Here is a 23,002-nt window from a genome sequence, read left to right on the forward strand (position 1 = left end):
CAGGTGCGTTACCGCCAGGGTTTTTGTGGCGGTGCGACCGGCACGAAAGACCTGACGGTGTGCCAACTCGTAATGCTGCCTGCGGTCTTATAGCTGCCGCTGGGCCAGAGGTGCTCACCTACGGCCTGGCAGTCCATCTGCCCTGGCGGTATTGGCGGCGTTGTGGTGGTTTGGCTTCGGCCAAACCACCGCAGTCATAATACAGCAGTCTTTACCACCAGCAGGGTGGCGGTAAACCCGTCACTGCGAGTGTGTCGGTCTTCAGACCGCCACACTTGTAATGAGGGCCTAAATGTAGAGCAAGCAAGTAAAGCTAAATCTAAGGAATGTAGCTTCGTTACACACATACATCCCATTGAAAATGGATAGCTTGAGAGCAAGCACCAGACCACACCCCAGATGGATGAATGACTAAACGAAAATGTCCCTCACCGAGGTATTGTAGCCCCTATGGACTTGAGTGATAAAAAACAGCCATTAAGGACTATTCCGGAGCATCAGTGTTGAAAAGCCAGGCTTTATGTGAGTTTCGGAAAACATTTTGATTGAGAATGGCCCTTTGGTAAGAAGGAAGAGAGTTCTACATTTTAGCTCTAATGTAAGAAAAGGTGTGCTCTCCAAGGGCCAGATACGCAGAGCATTTTTGAGGTCCAAACAGCCCAATTCATAGAATTGTGACTGCAAACATTTCTGACTGCAAAACTTTTTTTTAATCTTAAAACACCAAACTGAATTTCTACAGAATTGCAATCTGAATTTGTGATTCAGTATTTGGAAGGGGGCATGTTTAGTGAGTCCCTTTCAAATACCAAATCATAATGGCATGTATTAATGTTTGCAACCAATATGTGGCTGTAAAACATAAATATTTTGTCAACAAAAGGAGATGGTAACTTATTCTTAAATGGAAATGAGTCCCCAAAGGTCCTCTTCACTTTTGAGAATGAAAATATATATATATGTAATAGTAGGCAGTGGTCCAGATGACCAGTGCCTACTCATGAAAATTAAAATCACATTTTATTTATTTTTCTGAACGCATCCCGTTTTCCTTTAAATAAAACTGGTAGCACTTAAAGAAAATAAAGATTGCTTTATTTCAAAATCAATCACAGACATTATGGTCTGCTGACCTCAACAGGCCACCCTCCATGTGATGATGGCTGTCATTCCTAGTGGGTCGCAAATTGCAACCTACCTCATTCATATTAATGAGCTGATTTAAGATCTACCAGGAATCGCTAAAATAAAAAAAAAGTTTCATACATTAATTATAGCAATTACCAAATAGCGATTAATCAAAAAACACTATTTGGAAATCCCTATTCTTAATATGTGTACATCTGAACCCAAATCTTGTTCAACAGATGTTTGGAATGGAATTTTGTTTTTAGCACTGCTAGATCTTAAAGATCGTGATGGCCAGTAGTACTGAATACGCAGCTGCAGGAACCAAGATGTTGTGTTTGGCACAGCTTTCATTTGATAATGCACCTTTCATTTAAGATAAAAACATGACTACATTTAATATTAAAGAATAAGCAATAGATAGGGCAAGAAATGTGGACTCATTGTTTGAATGGTAATGCAAACCATCCATGCTCGATTGCCATATTTTCTGTTTAGAAACTACATGTTTTCTGATGTTGTTCAGACTAACAGGACAAAGAAGGAGTTCTTTCCACTTCTCCAGCATCTGTGTTGTAACTATGGCTGTAAGGGAAGTCATTTGCAGAGATCCACCTTGGAAGGAAGAAAAAATAAGTAGCATTAGCTTCCTTATACCTGTGCACTGACTGCATATTTTTATGGCAAATTAGGAGCAGGACACAAGGTACCCTTCCTTGCTCTAAAATACATAATTGGTACTACAGGAATATAAGATACTAGTGCAGCAGTGTGGTTAGACACCTGTTGCCGAGGGGAGATGCTAAATGGGGAATAGCTGATTTCCAATTCACGAGAGCATATGTAGGGAAACTATACAAAACTTTGCATAATTAATGCATGGTAATCTAATACAGCCATATAAGTTAGAATGGCTGACAGACTTTAGAGACTTTGGATAGGGAGTAGACTAAAAGGATTGGGATGTCTGATTAAATATGTTCAGGACTATCTAACATATGGCTTTATTGGCATATTAGCTCCTGAGTTGTTTATAATAATTACAACGGTTCTGGCGCTCGTGCTTTGTACACAAATACTTCATATCAAATAATCATATATTACCACAATACCACTAATTGTCTGTGCAAAGTGATTTGGGGGTACAAGTGCATTCACTGACCAACAGAGTATAATTTGCTAGAGGAGAAGGGAGAGCTAACTGCCAGATGCCCTTTTAAAAAAAGGAGTCACGCCCTATTGGGGCTAATGGGATTTTCTGGGTGTAAGTCTAATATTATCGAGGTAAACATGACAAAGGTTTTATGACACATACATAGTTGATTGAAAATAATACATTTCTCAATAACCAGCCATTGGAGGGCTTCAAGATATCCTCAAATATATTATTGAAGATGAAGGCCAAGGACTAGAAGAGCTATGTTCTGCATACCTTTCAGGGGTGTAGAATTTAATAAAATATTTACTTGTCCATGGGACAGGTTGCTTCATAAATGTACTTGTCCTGTAACAAAATCCACTTGTCCCTTTGGTGCCATGTAGTGTGATGACAAATTATGGCAGTAATTTCATTATATAAGGGCTCTGATAAAGGGCTCTCTGATTATGCCTTTAGTAGGCTATGAATACTGGCAAATCCCTTATTTTGCCTTCTTACAACAGATGCACATACTGGGGCTGGAGGTAGCATGAAGCAATAGTTCCAGGGTTGGAATGTCCTTTTGAGTCTGTGCAATCCTACACACCTGTGTGTTTTAGGGATTTTTGCCAGCTCTTCTTTAATCTTTTCCTATACTGAGAAAGCTTGGAAATGTATTCCTAACAGTTGGGGAAAAAAAGTAATTGGAGGGAAAGTGAACTTGTACACGCTCAACAGATTTGCGCATGAGCAAATCTACACTTGCATATTTGCTCAAGCTAAAATGCAGTTCAGAAATATTTTGTAGACATACCAATTCCTGGCCTACTTCTGTAAATTCGTGGTAATTCATGAGTCGTAAATCTGCACTAATGCAAGAATATATTCCAGTGGCACACCTTTGTGACTTCCTTTAAGAATTGGGCCCCTAATTAGGTCTGGCATTAACGTCGACCTTTTGTTTCTATTAAAATTCTGTCTCTATCTGACTATTGGCTGGCTTCACTGAGAGTGACAGCATTGTGCTGTTTCACAAGAAGCATATTGGCACACAAAGTAGTTATGTTCAATGCCCGGAGCTCCTGTGGCAATGTGTGCTTTTTGAGACCAAAAATATTTTTGCTTTTTGCTAATGTTTGTTATAATAGTGAGGGCCTGGCAGCTCCCACAGCAATAAAGTTTTACAAAAACCATGACAAATCAAGACATGCTTAGAAAAAAACCAAAAGGTTGATAATCAGAGCCGAACCTACTGGCTTTGCCGATTCTTGTTTATTTTCATGTTACCCATAATCTTGTTGAAACTTGTTACACTGATTTGTTTCCATTATGGGTATATTTTTGGGAAATACTAGAATGCACCAACACATTTTACTAAATGATACTTCAAAGAAATGATCATTACAATTTTACAGTAGCAAAACTAACTTTACCTAGTTGCATTTTTTTTAGGAACATTTAGATTTTGAAAGCAACAAAACCTCAATACTTCTTTTAAGTTTCTGCAGATATTTGCATCTAATTAGAGAGCATTCTGGGAGCATTATAGTAGCCTCATATTGTTAAACTTTGCGAACGTGTGTACACATTTTTATACTGGAACTACAATCAGTAGTGCAGTCCAAGCTCACAACATTTCCTTAGCCAGCTCTGCATTAAAAAAGGCTTTGCATTAATGAACCTTAAATACAAGGTCAAACAGCATTAACATAGGGACACAAATGTTACCTTTACTGTAGCCAATGCCCTTCCCTGACCCATAATGTGGTTGTAAAAACTGGCAGACAAAGGGCCTGTGCTGCAGGGGGCTGGGCCTACTTGTCCCAAGGGCAAAATAAATATGAGAACTTGTTGCCCTTGACCCCAAACAAAATGTCCTGGGCGTTGGCTTTAGGAATTGCACACCCCTGCCTTTGTAAGGTGAATGGCATATTTGGAGCGACCAAGGTAGGCCATAGTGTAACCAAGAAGAGATCAGAGCACACATGCATGTGTGATAGTTTTCATGAAGGTGAATGGAACACAGGCAGGATGTTTTTCATTTCTCATTACAGAACGCAAGAAGATGCTAAGTTAGCTATTTGCAGTTTTAAGTTAATATCCTGATCAAAAATAACTAGATTCTGTGATTGAAAGATCTAGTCTGGTGCAGTCTTGATAGAAGATGGATACCAAGCACTAGACCAGTTGGACATATATCACACATTTGGATTTCAATTCCATCTGTCTCAGTTTGAAGCCTATTATTGTGCATCCAAGATGAGATGTCCTTAAGACAGTCTTGACCCGAAATATGGGTGTCAGCTGGGTTATTGATGTGATGAAAATGCATGACTACATGTGTAAGGAAATGCCTCCTTGGCATGGTTGCCCCCTGACTTTTTGCCTTTGCTGATGCTATGTTTACAATTGAAAGTGTGCTGAGGCCTGCTAACCAGGCCCCAGCACCAGTGTTCTTTCCCTAACCTGTACTTTTGTATCCACAATTGGCAGACCCTGGCATCCAGATAAGTCCCTTGTAACTGGTACTTCTAGTACCAAGGGCCCTGATGCCAAGGAAGGTCTCTAAGGGCTGCAGCATGTCTTATGCCACCCTGGAGACCTCTCACTTAGCACAGACACACTGCTTGCCAGCTTGTGTGTGCTAGTGAGACCAAAACGAGTAAGTCGACATGGCACTCCCCTCAGGGTGCCATGCCAGCCTCTCACTGCCTATGCAAGTATAGGTCAGTCACCCCTCTAGCAGGCCTTACAGCCCTAAGGCAGGGTGCACTATACCATAGGTGAGGGTACCAGTGCATGAGCATGGTACCCCTACAGTGTCTAAACAAAACCTTAGACATTGTAAGTGCAGGGTAGCCATAAGAGTATATGGTCTGGGAGTCTGTCAAACACGAACTCCACAGCACCATAATGGCTACACTGAAAACTGGGAAGTTTGGTATCAAACTTCTCAGCACAATAAATGCACACTGATGCCAGTGTACATTTTATTGCAAAATACACCCCAGAGGGCACCTTAGAGGTGCCCCCTGAAACTTAACCGACTGTCTGTGTAGGCTGACTAGTTCCAGCAGCCTGCCACACTGGAGACATGTTGCTGGCCCCATGGGGAGAGTGCCTTTGTCACTCTGAGGCCAGTAACAAAGCCTGCACTGGGTGGAGATGCTAACACCTCCCCCAGGCAGGAGCTGTAACACCTGGCGGTGAGCCTCAAAGGCTCACCCCTTTGTCACAGCCCAGCAGGGCACTCCAGCTTAGTGGAGTTGCCCGCCCCCTCCGGCCACGGCCCCCACTTTTGGCGGCAAGGCTGGAGGGAACAAAGAAAGCAACAAGGAGGAGTCACTGGCCAGTCAGGACAGCCCCTAAGGTGTCCTGAGCTGAGGTGACTCTAACTTTTAGAAATCCTCCATCTTGCAGATGGAGGATTCCCCCAATAGGGTTAGGATTGTGACCCCCTCCCCTTGGGAGGAGGCACAAAGAGGGTGTACCCACCCTCAGGGCTAGTAGCCATTGGCTACTAACCCCCCAGACCTAAACACGCCCTTAAATTTAGTATTTAAGGGCTACCCTGAACCCTAGAAAATTAGATTCCTGCAACAACAAGAAGAAGGACTGCCCAGCTGAAAACCCCTGCAGAGGAAGACCAGAAGACAACAACTGCCTTGGCTCCAGAAACTCACCGGCCTGTCTCCTGCCTTCCAAAGAACTCTGCTCCAGCGACGCCTTCCAAAGGGACCAGCGACCTCTGAATCCTCTGAGGACTGCCCTGCTTCGACGACGACAAGAAACTCCAGAGGACAGCGGACCTGCTCCAAAAAGACTGCAACTTTATCCAAAGGAGCAGCTTTAAAGACCCCTGCAATCTCCCCGCAAGAAGCGTGAGACTTGCAACACTGCACCCGGCGACCCCGACTCGGCTGGTGGAGAACCAACACCTCAGGGAGGACCCCTGGACTACTCTACGACTGTGAGTACCAAAACCTGTCCCCCCTGAGCCCCCACAGCGCCGCCTGCAGAGGGAATCCCGAGGCTTCCCCTGACCGCGACTCTCTGAAACCTAAGTCCCGACGCCTGGAAAAGACCCTGCACCCGCAGCCCCCAGGACCTGAAGGACCGGACTTTCACTGCAGAAGTGACCCCCAGGAGTCCCTCTCCCTTGCCCAAGTGGAGGTTTCCCCGAGGAAGCCCCCCCTTGCCTGCCTGCAGCGCTGAAGAGATCCCTTGATCTCTCATTGACTTCCATTGCGAACCCGACGCTTGTTCTAACACTGCACCCGGCCGCCCCCGCGCCGCTGAGGGTGAAATTTCTGTGTGGGCTTGTGTCCCCCCCGGTGCCCTACAAAACCCCCCTGGTCTGCCCTCCGAAGACGCGGGTACTTACCTGCAAGCAGACCGGAACCGGGGCACCCCCTTCTCTCCATTCTAGCCTATGCGTTTTGGGCACCACTTTGGACTCTGCACCTGACCGGCCCTGAGCTGCTGGTGTGGTGACTTTGGGGTTGCTCTGAACCCCCAACGGTGGGCTACCTTGGACCAAGAACTGAACCCTGTAAGTGTCTTACTTACCTGGTAAAACTAACAAAAACTTACCTCCCCCAGGAACTGTGAAAATTGCACTGTGTCCACTTTTAAAACAGCTATTTGTGAATAACTTGAAAAGTATACATGCAATTGAAATGATTCAAAGTTCCTAATGTACTTACCTGCAATACCTTTTAAACAAGATATTACATGTTAAATTTGAACCTGTGGTTCTTAACATAAACTAAGAAAAGATATTTTTCTATAACAAAACCTATTGGCTGGATTTGTCTCTGAGTGTGTGTACCTCATTTATTGTCTATGTGTATGTACAACAGATGCTTAACACTACTCCTTGGATAAGCCTACTGCTCGACCACACTACCACAAAATAGAGCATTAGTATTATCTCTTTTTACCACTATTTTACCTCTAAGGGGAACCCTTGGACTCTGTGCATGCTATTCCTTACTTTGAAATAGCACATACAGAGCCAACTTCCTACATTGGTGGATCAGCGGTGGGGTACAAGACTTTGCATTTGCTGGACTACTCAGCCAATACCTGATCACACGACAAATTCCAAAATTGTCATTAGAAATTGATTTTTGCAATTTGAAAAGTTTTCTAAATTCCTAAAAGACCTGCTAGGGCCTTGTGTTAGATCCTGTTTAGCATTTCTTTTAGAGTTTAAAAGTTTGTAAAAGTTTGAAATTAGATTCTAGAACCAGTTTTAGATTCTTAAAAAGTATTCCAACTTTTAGAAGCAAAATGTCTAGCACAGATGTGACTGTGGTGGAACTCGGCACCACACCTTACCTCCATCTACAGATGAGAGAGCTAAGGTCACTCTGTAAACTAAAGAAAATAACCATAGGCCCCAAACCTACCAAAATACAGCTCCAGGAGCTTTTGGCAGAGTTTGAAAAGGCCAACCCCTCTGAGGGTGGCAACTCAGAGGAAGAGGATAGTGAATTGGAGGAAGATTCCCCCCTACCAGTCCTATCTAGGGAGGACAGGGCCTCTCAAGCCCTGACTCCAAAAATACTAGTCAGAGATACTGGCTCCCTCACAGGAGGGACCAGCAACTCTGAAATCACTGAGGATAACCCCAGTGAAGAGGACATCCAGTTAGCCAGGATGGCCAAAAGATTGGCTCTGGAAAGACAGATCCTAGCCATAGAGAGGGAAAGACAATAGATGGGCCTAGGACCCATCAATGGTGGCAGCAACATAAATAGGGTCAGAGATTCTCCTGACATGTTGAAAATCCCTAAAGGGATTGTAACTAAATATGAAGATGGTGATGACATCACCAAATGGTTCACAGCTTTTGAGAGGGCTTGTGTAACCAGAAAAGTGAACAGATCTCACTGGGGTGCTCTCCTTTGGGAAATGTTCACAGGAAAGTGTAGGGATAGACTCCTCACACTCTCTGGAAAAGATGCAGAATCTTATGACCTCATGAAGGGTACCCTGATTGAGGGCTTTGGATTCTCCACTGAGGAGTATAGGATTAGATTCAGGGGGGCTCAAAAATCCTCGAGCCAGACCTGGGTTGACTTTGTAGACTACTCAGTGAAAACACTAGATGGTTGGATTCAAGGCAGTGGTGTAAGTAATTATGATGGGCTGTACAATTTATTTGTGAAAGAACACCTGTTAAGTAATTGTTTCAATGATAAACTGCATCAGCATCTGGTGGACCTAGGACCAATTTCTCCCCAAGAATTGGGAAAGAAGGCGGACCATTGGGTCAAGACAAGGGTGTCCAAAACTTCCATAGGGGGTGACCAAAAGAAAGGGGTCACAAAACCTCCCCAGGGGAAAGGTGGTGAGACAGCCAAAACTAAAAATAGTAAAGAGTCTTCTACAGGCCCCCAAAAACCTGAACAGGAGGGTGGGCCCAGAGCCTCTTCACAAAACAATCCTGGGTACAAGGGTAAAAACTTTGATCCCAAAAAGGCCTGGTGTCGAAACTGTAGTCAGTCTGGACACCAAACTGGAGACAAGGCCTGTCCCAAGAAAAGTTCCACTCCAAACTCCAATCCAGGTAACACTGGAATGGCTAGTCTCCAAGTGGGATCAACAGTGTGCCCAGAGCAAATCAGGGTCCACACTGAAGCTACTCTAGTCTCTGAGGGTGGGGTGGATTTAGCCACACTAGCTGCCTGGCCCCCTAACATGCAAACATACAGGCAGCAGCTCTTTATTAATGGGACAAGTGTAGAGGGCCTGAGGGATACAGGTGCCAGTGTCACCATGGTGACAGAGAAACTGGTTTCCCCTGGCCAATACCTGACTGGAAAAACTTATACAGTCACCAATGCTGACAATCAAACTAAAGCACATCCCATGGCAATGGTAACTTTAGAATGGGGAGGGGTCAATGGCCTGAAACAGGTGGTGGTCTCCTCAAACATCCCAGTAGACTGTCTGCTTGGAAATGACCTAGAGTCCTCAGCATGGGCTGAGGTAGAACTAAAAACCCATGCAGCCATGCTGGGTATCCCTGAACTGGTGTGTGTAAAAACAAGAGCACAATGCAAGGCACAGGATGAAAAAGTAGAGCTGGAGTCTGGAAAAATGGCCCAGCCTACCAAGAGAAAAGGAAAGTCAGTTGGGAAACCAACTGCAACACAGTCAGAAAAAGGGAACCTCTCTTCTCAGGAAGAAGTTCTGCCCTCTGAGGGAACTGAGCCTTTGGAGCTTGAACCTTATCAGGTTGAGCTCTTAGGCCCAGGGGGACCCTCAAGGGAAGAGCTGTGTAAGGGACAAGAAACCTGTCCCTCTCTTGAAGGCCTTAGGCAGCAAGCTGCTGAAGAGTCCAAGGGCAAGAAAAATGGAACACATAGGGTCTATTGGGAAGATGGACTCCTGTACACTGAGGCCAGAGACCCCAAACCTGGTGCCACTAGGAGAGTGGTAGTGCCTCAGTCGTTCAGAGAGTTTATTCTGACCTTAGCCCATGATATTACCCTTGCTGGGCATTTGGGACAAACCAAGACGTGGGAGAGGTTAGTCAACCACTTCTACTGGCCCAATATGTCCCAGAAGGTTAAGGAGTTTTGCCTCTCCTGCCCCACCTGTCAATCCAGTGGTAAGACAGGTGGGCACCCAAAGGCCCCCCTCATTCCACTTCCAGTGGTGGGGGTCCCCTTTGAAAGAGTGGGTGTGGACATAGTTGGTCCACTGGAACCTCCCACAGCCTCAGGAAATATGTACATCCTAGTAGTAGTGGATCATGCTACTAGGTATCCTGAAGCTATTCCCCTTAGGTCGACTACTGCCCCTGCAGTAGCCAAGGCCCTCATTGGTATCTTTACCAGAGTGGGTTTCCCTAAGGAGGTGGTGTCTGACAGAGGTACCAACTTCATGTCAGCATACCTAAAACACATGTGGAATGAGTGTGGAGTGACTTACAAATTCACTACACCATACCATCCACAAACTAATGGCTTAGTTGAGAGATTCAACAAGACATTAAAAGGCATGATCATGGGGCTCCCAGAAAAACTCAAAAGGAGATGGGATGTCCTCTTGCCATGTCTGCTTTTTGCTTACAGAGAGGTGCCACAGAAGGGAGTAGGATTCTCACCCTTTGAACTTCTGTTTGGTCATCCTGTAAGGGGACCACTTGCTCTTGTTAAAGAAGGCTGGGAGAGACCTCTTCATGAGCCTAAACAAGACATAGTGGACTATGTACTTGGCCTTCGCTCTAGAATGGCAGAGTACATGGAAAAGGCAACCAAAAACCTTGAGGCCAGCCAACAGCTCCAGAAGTTTTGGTATGACCAAAAGGCTGCACTGGTTGAGTTCCAACCAGGGCAGAAAGTCTGGGTTCTGGAGCCTGTGGCTCCCAGGGCACTCCAGGACAAATGGAGTGGCCCTTACCCAGTGCTAGAAAGGAAGAGTCAGGTCACCTACCTGGTGGACCTGGGCACAAGCAGGAGCCCCAAGAGGGTGATCCATGTGAACCGCCTTAAGCTCTTCCATGACAGGGCTGATGTGAATCTGTTGATGGTAACAGATGAGGATCAGGAGGCAGAGAGTGAACCTCTCCCTGATCTTCTGTCATCAGACCCAAAAGATGGCTCAGTAGATGGAGTGATCTACTCAGACACCCTCTCTGGCCAACAGCAAGCTGATTGTAGGAGAGTCCTACAACAGTTTCCTGAACTCTTCTCCTTAACCCCTGGTCAGACACACCTGTGTACCCATGATGTGGACACAGGAGACAGCATGTCTGTCAAAAACAAAAATTTTAGACAGTCTGACCATGTTAAGGAAAGCATCAAGGTGGAAGTCCACAAGATGCTGGAATTGGGAGTAATTGAGCGCTCTGACAGCCCCTGGGCTAGCCCAGTGGTCTTAGTCCCCAAACCTCACACCAAAGATGGAAAGAAAGAGATGAGGTTTTGTGTGGACTACAGAGGGCTCAATTCTGTCACCAAGACAGATGCTCATCCAATTCCTAGAGCTGATGAGCTCATAGATAAATTAGGTGCTGCCAAATTCCTAAGTACCTTTGACTTGACAGCAGGGTACTGGCAAATAAAAATGGCACCTGGAGCAAAAGAGAAAACAGCATTCTCCACACCTGATGGGCATTATCAGTTTACTGTTATGCCCTTTGGTTTAAAGAATGCCCCTGCCACCTTCCAAAGGTTGGTGAATCAAGTCCTTGCTGGTTTGGAGTCCTTTAGCACAGCTTATCTTGATGATATTGCTGTCTTTAGCTCCACCTGGCAGGATCACCTGGTCCACCTGAAGAAGGTTTTGAAGGCTCTGCAATCTGCAGGCCTCTCTATCAAGGCATCCAAATGCCAGATAGGGCAGGGAACTGTGGTTTACTTGGGCCTCCTTGTAGGTGGAGGCCAAGTTCAGCCACTCCAACCCAAGATCCAGACTATTCTGGACTGGGTAGCTCCAAAAACCCAGACTCAAGTCAGGGCATTCCTTGGCTTGACTGGGTATTACAGGAGGTTTGTGAAGGGATATGGATCCATTGTGACAGCCCTCACTGAACTCACCTCCAAGAAAATGCCCAAGAAAGTGAACTGGACTGTGGAATGCCAACAGGCCTTTGACACCCTGAAACAAGCAATGTGCTCAGCACCAGTTCTAAAAGCTCCAGATTATTCTAAGCAGTTCATTGTGCAGACAGATGCCTCTGAACATGGGATAGGGGCAGTTTTGTCCCAAACAAATGATGATGGCCTTGACCAGCCTGTTGCTTTCATTAGCAGGAGGTTACTCCCCAGGGAGCAGCGTTGGAGTGCCATTGAGAGGGAGGCCTTTGCTGTGGTTTGGTCCCTGAAGAAGCTGAGACCATACCTCTTTGGGACTCACTTCCTAGTTCAAACTGACCACAGACCTCTCAAATGGCTGATGCAAATGAAAGGTGAAAATCCTAAACTGTTGAGGTGGTCCATCTCCCTACAGGGAATGGACTTTATAGTGGAACACAGACCTGGGACTGCCCATGCCAATGCAGATGGCCTTTCCAGGTTCTTCCACTTAGAAAATGAAGACTCTCTTGGGAAAGGTTAGTCTCATCCTCTTTCGTTTGGGGGGGGGTTGTGTAAGGAAATGCCTCCTTGGCATGGTTGCCCCCTGACTTTTTGCCTTTGCTGATGCTATGTTTACAATTGAAAGTGTGCTGAGGCCTGCTAACCAGGCCCCAGCACCAGTGTTCTTTCCCTAACCTGTACTTTTGTATCCACAATTGGCAGACCCTGGCATCCAGATAAGTCCCTTGTAACTGGTACTTCTAGTACCAAGGGCCCTGATGCCAAGGAAGGTCTCTAAGGGCTGCAGCATGTCTTATGCCACCCTGGAGACCTCTCACTTAGCACAGACACACTGCTTGCCAGCTTGTGTGTGCTAGTGAGACCAAAACGAGTAAGTCGACATGGCACTCCCCTCAGGGTGCCATGCCAGCCTCTCACTGCCTATGCAAGTATAGGTCAGTCACCCCTCTAGCAGGCCTTACAGCCCTAAGGCAGGGTGCACTATACCATAGGTGAGGGTACCAGTGCATGAGCATGGTACCCCTACAGTGTCTAAACAAAACCTTAGACATTGTAAGTGCAGGGTAGCCATAAGAGTATATGGTCTGGGAGTCTGTCAAACACGAACTCCACAGCACCATAATGGCTACACTGAAAACTGGGAAGTTTGGTATCAAACTTCTCAGCACAATAAATGCACACTGATGCCAGTGTACATTTTATTGCAAAATACACCCCAGAGGGCACCTTAGAGGTGCCCCCTGAAACTTAACCGACTGTCTGTGTAGGCTGACTAGTTCCAGCAGCCTGCCACACTAGAGACATGTTGCTGGCCCCATGGGGAGAGTGCCTTTGTCACTCTGAGGCCAGTAACAAAGCCTGTACTGGGTGGAGATGCTAACACCTCCCCCAGGCAGAAGCTGTAACACCTGGCGGTGAGCCTCAAAGGCTCACCCCTTTGTCACAGCCCAGCAGGGCACTCCAGCTTAGTGGAGTTGCCCGCCCCCTCCGGCCACGGCCCCCACTTTTGGCGGCAAGGCTGGAGGGAACAAAGAAAGCAACAAGGAGGAGTCACTGGCCAGTCAGGACAGCCCCTAAGGTGTCCTGAGCTGAGGTGACTCTAACTTTTAGAAATCCTCCATCTTGCAGATGGAGGATTCCCCCAATAGGGTTAGGATTGTGACCCCCTCCCCTTGGGAGGAGGCACAAAGAGGGTGTACCCACCCTCAGGGCTAGTAGCCATTGGCTACTAACCCCCCAGACCTAAACACGCCCTTAAATTTAGTATTTAAGGGCTACCCTGAACCCTAGAAAATTAGATTCCTGCAACAACAAGAAGAAGGACTGCCCAGCTGAAAACCCCTGCAGAGGAAGACCAGAAGACAACAACTGCCTTGGCTCCAGAAACTCACCGGCCTGTCTCCTGCCTTCCAAAGAACTCTGCTCCAGCGACGCCTTCCAAAGGGACCAGCGACCTCTGAATCCTCTAAGAACTGCCCTGCTTCGACGACGACAAGAAACTCCCGAGGACAGCGGACCTGCTCCAAAAAGACTGCAACTTTATCCAAAGGAGCAGCTTTAAAGACCCCTGCAATCTCCCCGCAAGAAGCGTGAGACTTGCAACACTGCACCCGGCGACCCCGACTCGGCTGGTGGAGAACCAACACCTCAGGGAGGACCCCTGGACTACTCTACGACTGTGAGTACCAAAACCTGTCCCCCCTGAGCCCCCACAGCGCCGCCTGCAGAGGGAATCCCGAGGCTTCCCCTGACCGCGACTCTCTGAAACCTAAGTCCCGACGCCTGGAAAAGACCCTGCACCCGCAGCCCCCAGGACCTGAAGGACCGGACTTTCACTGCAGAAGTGACCCCCAGGAGTCCCTCTCCCTTGCCCAAGTGGAGGTTTCCCCGAGGAAGCCCCCCCTTGCCTGCCTGCAGCGCTGAAGAGATCCCTTGATCTCTCATTGACTTCCATTGCGAACCCGACGCTTGTTCTAACACTGCACCCGGCCGCCCCCGCGCCGCTGAGGGTGAAATTTCTGTGTGGGCTTGTGTCCCCCCCGGTGCCCTACAAAACCCCCCTGGTCTGCCCTCCGAAGACGCGGGTACTTACCTGCAAGCAGACCGGAACCGGGGCACCCCCTTCTCTCCATTCTAGCCTATGCGTTTTGGGCACCACTTTGGACTCTGCACCTGACCGGCCCTGAGCTGCTGGTGTGGTGACTTTGGGGTTGCTCTGAACCCCCAACGGTGGGCTACCTTGGACCAAGAACTGAACCCTGTAAGTGTCTTACTTACCTGGTAAAACTAACAAAAACTTACCTCCCCCAGGAACTGTGAAAATTGCACTGTGTCCACTTTTAAAACAGCTATTTGTGAATAACTTGAAAAGTATACATGCAATTGAAATGATTCAAAGTTCCTAATGTACTTACCTGCAATACCTTTCAAACAAGATATTACATGTTAAATTTGAACCTGTGGTTCTTAAAATAAACTAAGAAAATATATTTTTCTATAACAAAACCTATTGGCTGGATTTGTCTCTGAGTGTGTGTACCTCATTTATTGTCTATGTGTATGTACAACAGATGCTTAACACTACTCCTTGGATAAGCCTACTGCTCGACCACACTACCACAAAATAGAGCATTAGTATTATCTCTTTTTACCACTATTTTACCTCTAAGGGGAACCCTTGGACTCTGTGCATGCTATTCCTTACTTTGAAATAGCACATACAGAGCCAACTTCCTACATTGGTGGATCAGCGGTGGGGTACAAGACTTTGCATTTGCTGGACTACTCAGCCAATACCTGATCACACGACAAATTCCAAAATTGTCATTAGAAATTGATTTTTGCAATTTGAAAAGTTTTCTAAATTCTTAAAAGACCTGCTAGGGCCTTGTGTTAGATCCTGTTTAGCATTTCTTTTAGAGTTTAAAAGTTTGTAAAAGTTTGAAATTAGATTCTAGAACCAGTTTTAGATTCTTAAAAAGTATTCCAACTTTTAGAAGCAAAATGTCTAGCACAGATGTGACTGTGGTGGAACTCGACACCACACCTTACCTCCATCTACAGATGAGAGAGCTAAGGTCACTCTGTAAACTAAAGAAAATAACCATAGGCCCCAAACCTACCAAAATACAGCTCCAGGAGCTTTTGGCAGAGTTTGAAAAGGCCAACCCCTCTGAGGGTGGCAACTCAGAGGAAGAGGATAGTGAATTGGAGGAAGATTCCCCCCTACCAGTCCTATCTAGGGAGGACAGGGCCTCTCAAGCCCTGACTCCAAAAATACTAGTCAGAGATACTGGCTCCCTCACAGGAGGGACCAGCAACTCTGAAATCACTGAGGATAACCCCAGTGAAGAGGACATCCAGTTAGCCAGGATGGCCAAAAGATTGGCTTTGGAAAGACAGATCCTAGCCATAGAGAGGGAAAGACAAGAGATGGGCCTAGGATCCATCAATGGTGGCAGCAACATAAATAGGGTCAGAGATTCTCCTGACATGTTGAAAATCCCTAAAGGGATTGTAACTAAATATGAAGATGGTGATGACATCACCAAATGGTTCACAGCTTTTGAGAGGGCTTGTGTAACCAGAAAAGTGAACAGATCTCACTGGGGTGCTCTCCTTTGGGAAATGTTCACAGGAAAGTGTAGGGATAGACTCCTCACACTCTCTGGAAAAGATGCAGAATCTTATGACCTCATGAAGGGTACCCTGATTGAGGGCTTTGGATTCTCCACTGAGGAGTATAGGATTAGATTCAGGGGGCTCAAAAATCCTCGAGCCAGACCTGGGTTGACTTTGTAGACTACTCAGTGAAAACACTAGATGGTTGGATTCAAGGCAGTGGTGTAAGTAATTATGATGGGCTGTACAATTTATTTGTGAAAGAACACCTGTTAAGTAATTGTTTCAATGATAAACTGCATCAGCATCTGGTGGACCTAGGACCAATTTCTCCCCAAGAATTGGGAAAGAAGGCGGACCATTGGGTCAAGACAAGGGTGTCCAAAACTTCCATAGGGGGTGACCAAAAGAAAGGGGTCACAAAACCTCCCCAGGGGAAAGGTGGTGAGACAGCCAAAACTAAAAATAGTAAAGAGTCTTCTACAGGCCCCCAAAAACCTGCACAGGAGGGTGGGCCCAGAGCCTCTTCACAAAACAATCCTGGGTACAAGGGTAAAAACTTTGATCCCAAAAAGGCCTGGTGTCGAAACTGTAGTCAGTCTGGACACCAAACTGGAGACAAGGCCTGTCCCAAGAAAAGTTCCACTCCAAACTCCAATCCAGGTAACACTGGAATGGCTAGTCTCCAAGTGGGATCAACAGTGTGCCCAGAGCAAATCAGGGTCCACACTGAAGCTACTCTAGTCTCTGAGGGTGGGGTGGATTTAGCCACACTAGCTGCCTGGCCCCCTAACATGCAAAAATACAGGCAGCAGCTCTTTATTAATGGGACAAGTGTAGAGGGCCTGAGGGATACAGGTGCCAGTGTCACCATGGTGACAGAGAAACTGGTTTCCCCTGGCCAATACCTGACTGGAAAAACTTATACAGTCACCAATGCTGACAATCAAACTAAAGCACATCCCATGGCAATGGTAACTTTAGAATGGGGGGGGTCAATGGCCTGAAACAGGTGGTGGTCTCCTCAAACATCCCAGTAGACTGTCTGCTTGGAAATGACCTAGAGTCCTCAGCATGGGCTGAGGTAGAACTAAAAACCCATGCAGCCATGCTGGGTATCCCTGAACTGGTGTGTGTAAAAACAAGAGCACAATGCAAGGCACAGGGTGAAAAAGTAGAGCTGGAGTCTGGAAAAATGGCCCAGCCTACCAAGAGAAAAAGAAAGTCAGTTGGGAAACCAACTGCAACACAGTCAGAAAAAGGGAACCTCTCTTCTCAGGAAGAAGTTCTGCCCTCTGAGGGAACTGAGCCTTTGGAGCTTGAACCTTATCAGGTTGAGCTCTTAGGCCCAGGGGGACCCTCAAGGGAAGAGCTGTGTAAGGGACAAGAAACCTGTCCCTCTCTTGAAGGCCTTAGGCAGCATGTCACGACTCACGTGCTGCTTGCGCCTGGAGTTTGCAGATCTTGAGGCGTGGATCTTGAGGGTTCGACTTTGTCCCAAAAAGGGGCGACTCTTTCTGGTAGCCACGGTGCTGTAGGCGAGGAAACGCCAAGGACAGACCGTGACCGTGAGAAAGTAGCGCCAGAGGGAAAAAACCCCTTCAGAAGAAGAGGAAAAAACCTCCCAGAAGATTCGCAGGGGATTCCTGGAACAAGAACAGAGGAACAGGAATCAAAGGAACTGACGTAACACAGAAATGGCGAAATCCAGAGCCAAGGGCTAGGAAATCAGGAGCGAGGACACTAACTGAAACAGAGAGTGTTGCAGCGCAAAGAGGGAAAGAAAAAACACCCTTAAATACCATAAAACAGGAAGTGACCCACAGGAAGAAAAGGACACCATCTTGCATAGGGAAAAGTAGATAGAATAGACTGGAACAGAAACCATAGAGAATAGGGAAGGAGGAATGCTGGGAAGACAGAGGTAACCTGGGAAGGGGAAAAGACATAAAGGACAGAGGAGAAAACAGACCCAAAAAGAAAGAAAGACAGAAAAGAAGAAAGAGGAGTCCCCAAACAGGTAAGAGGGGTCAGGAGACCCCAACAAGACGGAGGGAGAGCGCAGCGCGAGGCCCCTAGTAAGTCCTGGGGCCTCGCAAGGTGCAAGAAAGGCTCGGGGCGCGCCGCGTCTTAGAGACGCGAAGCGCGGCCCGAGCCGAACGCGCGGCTTGTGCCGAACGCTCGGCTCGCGCCGCGCGGTGCGGCGCGACAGTAGGCCCCCCTCCCGAAGGCCCTGGTTTGAAAGGAAATAAACGGTGAAAGCGCTGAGTCAGAAGAGGAGCATGAACAGAAGATGCATCTTCCCAAGAACATTCACTGAGAGGATAACCCTTCCAATGAATTAGATACTGCAGACGGGTGTGAAAAAGACGAGAGTCACAAATCTCCTGAACCTCATATTCAGGAACATCATCCACTAAGACAGGAGGAGGACAGGAAAACTGACGGGAGTACGGATCTGGTACATAAGGTTTGAGTTGGGAGACATGGAAGACTGGATGAATCTTCCATGTGTGAGGCAAGTGAAGACGGACAGTGACGGGATTAAGCAACTGGAGAATACGGAAAGGCCCGTAATAGCGAGGTGTGAATTTGTTCTGAGAAAGACGTGAGGGTAAGAATTTAGAAGAAAGCCAAACTTTATCCTGTGGAAGGTAGTCCGGAGTTGCCCTACGTTTCTTGTCTGCTACTTTCTTCATATATCTCTTGGTGTGTAAGAGATTAGAACGAATCAGTCTATGGATTTGTAGAAGACGTTTGGAAAAATGAGTAATAGCGGGTAAGGGAGTGGGAGACAGAGAAGAAGTAGGAAAAGAGGTAGGATGAAAACCATAAGAACAGAAAAAAGGAGTGGTCTTGGAGGCACTATGGACTGAGTTATTATAAGAGAACTCAGCGATAGGGAGATAAGTGTTCCAGTTGCTTTGAGTTGAGTTGCAAAAACAACGAAGGTATTGTTCTAAGCCCTGGTTCAGACGCTCGGTCTGTCCATTGGTCTGGGGATGGAAGCCCGATGACAGAGCTCTATCGATGTTTAGTGTCTTACAAAAATACCTCCAGAACCGGGAAATGTACTGAGGACCTCTATCAGATATAAGAGTATGAGGAAGTCCATGAAGACGGAAGATATGTTCAATGAATATCTGGCTTAATTCTTGGGATGTAGGTAGTTTTTTCAAGGCAGTGAAGTGAGCCATCTTAGTAAAAGAGTCCACAGTGACCATGATTACCCGGTTTCCTGCTGAGAGTGGTAACGAACACATGAAATCGGTGGAGATGGTGTGCCATGGAGTTGGCGGAACCGGCAAGGGCTGGAGTAAACCCGCAGGTCTGGTTCGGGGAATCTTGACTTGAGCGCATGTGGGACAAGCCTGAACGTATGTTTCAATATCTTTTTTCCAAGTAGGCCACCAGAAAAATCGTGATAACAGTTCTTGTGTGGCCTTGATGCCTCTATGACCAGCAACCGGTGAATCATGACACATTTGTAATGCCTTTTCTCTCACTCTGTTAGTGGGGATGAATAACAGATCGTGATAATAATAGTATCCTTGTCTCTTATGTAAAAGAGGCCTTAAGTTCTCTATTTCATCATCAGATAGATTGGGGTACTCTAGTTGTACCTCCTCCAGAAAAGACTGGGCTACCCCAATGATCTTACTAGGTTCCAGTAGGGGTTGAGCTGGGACAGGAGTACAATCTGGATAACGACGCGATAGAGCATCAGCCAGAATGTTTTGGGAGCCAGGAATATATGTAATGTAGAAATCATACTGGCTGAAGAAGAAGGCCCAACGAGCTTGACGACTATTTTGGCATACGAAATTTCGTAAACATTGTAAGTTTCGATGGTCTGTTCTCACTTCAAAAGGTTCCTTGGAACCCATCAGAAACTGCCTCCATTCAATACAAGCTGTTTTCAGAGCCAACAATTCTCTTTCCAATACTGAGTAATGTTGTTCTGCAATAGAGAGTATATGAGACAAATAGAAAACAGGATGTTCAAGACCATCGTCTTCTTGTTGTTGGAGTAGAACGGCACCAATGGCTTTTTCAGAAGCATCGGTGACGACAATAAATCGTTTGTTGGTATCTGGATGTCTTAAGATGGGAGCTTGTGTAAATGCCTTCTTTAATTCTTGAAAAGCTGTTTCAGCAGTTTTAGTCCAGACAAACCCTTTAATAAGATTTTCCTTCTTTAAAGTGTGAGTTATGTGGCTAGTTTGTTTAGCAAAGTCTGCGATGAATTGTCGATAGAAGTTCGCCAATCCTAGAAAGCATTGTGTTTCTTTAATGGAAGATGGAGAAGGCCAATCTAGGATAGCTTGCACCTTTTCTTGATCCATGGCTACTCCGGTGGTACTTAAATGATATCCTAGATATTTGACTTCCGTCTGGTCAAACTCACACTTTTCGGGTTTGCAAAACAGTTGATGTGCCCGGAGTCGTTGAAGGACTTGTTTAACATGGGAAGAATGGAGTTTGGGATTTCTGGAATAAATAAGAATATCATCAAGGTAGATTACAACTGTCTGATTCAGGAGATCCGAGAATACTGAGTCCATAAATCTCTGAAAAATTGCCGGGGCATTAGTAAGACCGAAAGGCATTACCCTGTATTCAAAATGACCAAATGGAGTCCTAAAGGCCGTTTTCCACTCATCTCCTTCTTTAATGCGTAAGAGGTGATAGGCTCCCCGTAGATCTAGTTTGGTAAACCGTTGAGCCCCTCTGACTGCCTCTAAAATGTCCCTTATGAGAGGCAAAGGATAACGATCTTTAATAGTTATTTTATTCAGGCCTCGAAAATCCAGGCAAGGGCGAAGGTCCTTTGTCTTCTTGGGTACGAAAAAGAGAGGAGCCCCAGCCGGAGAAGACGATGGAACAATAAGCCCACTTTGAACATTTTCATCCAAATACTCCTTTAGTACTTCCTTTTCAGTTTCCGTGAGGGAATACATCCTGCCAAAAGGAACGATAGTGCCAGGTTCCAAGGGAATAGCACAATCGTAATCTCGATGTGGAGGTAACACAGGTTTGGAAGGTTTTTGGAAGACATCTTGAAATTCCAAATAGTGTTCAGGAACTCCTTGGACTGTATTTATGGTCGAACCGGTGGTGCCCTCCGTGATAATTGACCTCTTAGGCGACCAATACTTGTCTGAAGCAAAACAGTGCTCGTGACAGAACTGTGAAGACAAGGAAACCGTCCGGGTAGCCCAGTTCACATATGGATTATGTCTGATGAACCACGGGATTCCAAGAATGATGGTATGGTTGGGGGAAGTTATAAGATCAAAGGAAATGTGTTCCTGATGGTTGCTGATCTGTAGATTTAGCATCAGGGTAGTTGTATCTACTGGACCCGATGATATCAAAGATCCATCCACCGTGTGAACTTGTTCTGGAACCTCCTTAGGTTGTATAGGAACTTGTTGAGTGGTGGCCCACTTCTTATCCATATAAATGCCACTAGCTCCACAATCTAGTAGTGCCATAGTCTTCTCTAGACGGCCATCAGGTAATTGTAACATTACTGGTAAAGTGAACAAGGATGTGGTATTGTCGTTGAAAGAACTGATGGAAGGTATGGCTGCTAATCCCGTCCCCTCCCTTCTTACAGAGGACGGGAAGCGGCGTTTCCCGATGGCCTTGATGGACGTACTGGGCAGGTACGCAGTATGTGGCCGGCAGATCCGCAGTATAAACACAACCCCTTCTTTCGTCTTTCTTCTCGTTCGCTAGGGGAGAGAGGGCCTCGAGTTGTATCCACCTGCATGGGTTCTCCTTCGGTGTCTCTGACAGGAGGGCGAGGTTCCTCAGAACGATGTGGAAAAACTCGTGAGGTGCTTGGTTGAAAAGACCCTCTGCCTTTTCTCTTCTCTGCTCTCCGTCCCTGAAGGCGATACTCGATGGAGAGGGCTTGATCCATCAGGCCACGAAGATCCTCCACTCTGGTGGAATGTACTAGTTCGTCTTTGATCTCTTCTTTGAGTCCTCTACGAAACAAAGTCACCAAAGTACGTTCCACCCAGGTGGTCTCTGCCGCTAGTTGACGAAAGCGTGTAATGTATTGAAGGACTTCTTGTGAACCTTGATGAATATCGCATAAGGCCTCTTCTGCTGAAGCTTCCAATCCCGGACGACTAAACATCAGCTTGAAACGGTTCACAAAGGCAGAATAGTCCGACAATACCGGATCGTTAGATGATACCATCGGGGTTGCCCAGGCCAAGGCAGGACCAGATAGGGCACTGATGAGATAACCCACCTTTGTTCTGTCATGGGAGAATTGGGTGGGTCGGAAGGCAAAGTACACTGTCAAGGAGTCAAGGAACTCTCGCAGCTTGGTTGGTTCACCCGAAAAACGATGGGTAGAGGCAGAGAGCGTCGGGACATCACCACTACGGAAGGCCAAGGCATGTCGCAGCGCAGCATTCTCACTGCGTAGTTGCTGTAATTCTTGAGCTTGTTGCTGAATTGTAGTTAGCAGAGCTTGATCCGGATCCGCAGCAGCTACCACAGTGTCTTCCATGGTGTTAGAAGACGTCGGGATGGTTTGGCGCTGCAATCTGTCACGACTCACGTGCTGCTTGCGCCTGGAGTTTGCAGATCTTGAGGCGTGGATCTTGAGGGTTCGACTTTGTCCCAAAAAGGGGCGACTCTTTCTGGTAGCCACGGTGCTGTAGGCGAGGAAACGCCAAGGACAGACCGTGACCGTGAGAAAGTAGCGCCAGAGGGAAAAAACCCCTTCAGAAGAAGAGGAAAAAACCTCCCAGAAGATTCGCAGGGGATTCCTGGAACAAGAACAGAGGAACAGGAATCAAAGGAACTGACGTAACACAGAAATGGCGAAATCCAGAGCCAAGGGCTAGGAAATCAGGAGCGAGGACACTAACTGAAACAGAGAGTGTTGCAGCGCAAAGAGGGAAAGAAAAAACACCCTTAAATACCATAAAACAGGAAGTGACCCACAGGAAGAAAAGGACACCATCTTGCATAGGGAAAAGTAGATAGAATAGACTGGAACAGAAACCATAGAGAATAGGGAAGGAGG

The sequence above is a fragment of the Pleurodeles waltl genome, chromosome 6 (genome assembly GCF_031143425.1).
Source record: "Pleurodeles waltl isolate 20211129_DDA chromosome 6, aPleWal1.hap1.20221129, whole genome shotgun sequence".
Lineage (NCBI taxonomy): Eukaryota > Metazoa > Chordata > Amphibia > Caudata > Salamandridae > Pleurodeles > Pleurodeles waltl.